The sequence below is a fragment of the Anomaloglossus baeobatrachus genome, chromosome 10 (assembly GCF_048569485.1).
Source record: "Anomaloglossus baeobatrachus isolate aAnoBae1 chromosome 10, aAnoBae1.hap1, whole genome shotgun sequence".
Taxonomy (NCBI): domain Eukaryota; kingdom Metazoa; phylum Chordata; class Amphibia; order Anura; family Aromobatidae; genus Anomaloglossus; species Anomaloglossus baeobatrachus.
In genome coordinates this window covers 73,057,459-73,060,486 of record NC_134362.1, presented here as the reverse complement: position 1 = coordinate 73,060,486, position 3,028 = coordinate 73,057,459, and positions in this window count along the sequence as shown.

The window sequence follows — 3,028 nt, the reverse complement described above, 5'->3', positions numbered from 1 at the left end:
CGTGCGCACATAGCCTTAGACAAGTAGGCATGATTAAACACAATCACACATGCAAACCCCCCCTGCATTTTCTGCTTTTGTAGGAGATGGGGGTTGGGTAGCGTTTAGTTGCTTGGCCAGAAGCCGTCACTACAGCTGCTGATACCGTACATATGGTGATGTTTCCTGGAGGTTCTCACAATTGGCCATATGTGATATAATTATGTGATCCCAGAAAAAAGCCATTTTTCTATGTAATCTTCTTTATCCCATTGAAAAAATCAGCCCTTGCCCAGCATTTAATGGCTGATATCAGGGAATAGTAGATTGCTTTAAACTTGTGTAGATAAAATAAGGTGTCTGTTCAGTTCCTTTTCAGATATCTGATGTAGGGAGTCACATTGCCACCCACCATTTTTACTTCTTGACTTTGGTGTTTTTTTTTCTTTTTACACTAGATGCCATCGTACAATAATGCTGCCTAACCAGTACAAAGGATAATTTGCACCAGAGATATTTCTGTCTGCACAACAGCAGTTCAAAGGAATGATGTTCATTGAAACCTCCAATCACTGAATGCAATCTGAGAATTTTTAAAGGCCTGGATGATGCAGGATTACTAGATTTCACTTCTGTCATTATGTACATTGGTAAGAGCAGAGCTTTGGGAGTTTGGTGCCAAGGATAGTACTGGCAAATAGGGGCGCAACTACAATATCTCCAGGGCCCTGGAGCCCAAAGGGCCACAAAAGTCCTTGCAAAATAAATAATGCTATTAAAGATTTGCAATAATTGGGGGCCACATTGGAGCTTTTGCATTGAGGCCCATGTGTTTCAACCTACACCACTGCCCACAAGCTTTTCTGCCTTGGCCAGGGCATTTAGATACAAAAGAATCAAACCTTAATGGGATTCGCCCTCCTGAGCCATCTATACGGGCATGGAGATCATAGGAACCTGAATAAAATGATACCTTGATATCTGTGATCCGATGTTTTATTCCAGAGAAATCCACATTTTTTTTCATAATATGTTAATGAGCTGTTAAGATCTATGGGCCGGACATAGATCTCCCCGATAATCTGCCTCCAGAGATTACAGAGATTATTGTAAATGAAAGGCATTACCAGTGTAATGAGTCATGCAGGAAAAAAGACTCTACATAGATCTTAGAAGGATGCAGTGAGTCTATTTTTAATCACGCGATATGAAAGACCTAATGGAAAATAGAAGAATTAACTGGGTAGAAGGGCAAAACGAGCAATTGTATGTACACAGTGCTATTAAATATTATGACAGCAATAGATTAAGATTAAAATTTTGATGGGAGTGCTTCTTTAACCATTTAGATGCCTTTCCCAATTTTTGACAGTGGCATTTAAATGGAGCCATCACGGTGTGCACATGCACCAGATCCCATCGACTTCCAGAAGAAACACATTCACAGGGTAACAATGGTTTGCCAAGGCAGCCAGGAAATTACAGAAGTGCCCTGCAATTTTGGTCCTCCAGAGTCAAAGCCTGAGCTTCTTAAGATTCTGTGATTTGTCCTATATACTCTAATACCATGGTTTTATAATATAAAGTATAAGGGATCAGACAATCGCAAGGTTAAAGTCCCCGGAGGAGATTAAAAAATAAAGTGAGAAACGTTTTTAAAACTATAAAAAGAAAATATATTAAAATTTGAATCACCCACCTTCTTCCACATTAAAAATAAATAAAAACATATCTGGAATCCCAGAGTTCATAAAAGTCCGGTCTATTAAAACAAAAAAATAAAATGAATGAAGTTGTACGATAAGGAGAAAAAAGTAGACTGAAATGCTTAAATTGAGGGGGTTGTTACTTCTGTAAATAAAGTTAAATAAAAAGCAATCAAAACACTGTATGTAACACAAAGTGGTATACAAAAAAATGTAAGCTCAACACACAAAAAACAAGCCCTCACACACTTCTATGGAGTGGAAAATAAAAACGTTATGAATCTCAAAATAGGCATCACAACCCCACCAAAAATCTATGCAAGGTCACCAGGTTTTTCCCTTATAGCTGCGGTCAGCACCAGTGGGCCTTTATATACAGCATTCTAGAATACTGTATATAACAGCCCAAGCTGCTGTTTATAACGTAAAAAACACCTTTATTATACTCACCTAGGGGGGAGGTCCAGTCCGAGGGGTGTTGCTGGTCTCGGTCCGGTGCCTCCTCCATCTTGTGTGATCACCGCCCTCTTTCCTTGCTCCGTGTGCATGACGCTTCCTGTGTGATTCACAAAGAGGCCACCATTGCACTCTTGCGCATGCGCATTTTGATCTGTCCTGCTAATATCAGATCAAAGTACTGTAGTGTGCATGCGTGGGCAGTCTTTAACCTTTCCTCATGCCTGCGCATCACAGCACTTTCCTCTGACCTCAGCTGGCAGATCAAAGTGCGCCTGTGCAGTAGCAACACGGAGGCCTTTGTGTGAATCATGCAGGACATGTCATCCACATGGGGCTGGACAGGGGGACGTCAATTGCACAAGACAGAGCGACTCATCGGATTGGACCACCCCCTAGGTTAGTATAATAAAGATGTTTTTTATGTTATACAGAGCGGCCTGGGCTGTTATATACAGTATTCTAGAATGCTGTATATAAGAGCTGACTGGTGGTGGCCGCAGCTTATAGTTGCCAAATCTGGTGACAGGTGCCCTTTCATTGCACTGGCCTGGAGAATTGGGACATTTTTCACCATACAATAAATACCGTGGAATAAAACAATGTCAGAATTGCGGTTATTCTCTGCATGTTTATATTGTACAGAGGGGAGGGTGACATGTCAATCTTTGCCTCAGGCAGCAGGAAAGCTAGAAACGGCCGCGCACAAAGCTTTGTATATAAGTTGCTTCAGGGCCTGTTAAACAATGATAATAACTACAATGCAATGTAACAAGACATTCTTTTACATTCTTCAGACACCAGTGCACTGGATACACTGCACATTGCCAGATTCCATGACTGGAGGAGGCTCCTGACATAGCCTGGTAATAACCAGACCCCTGAGA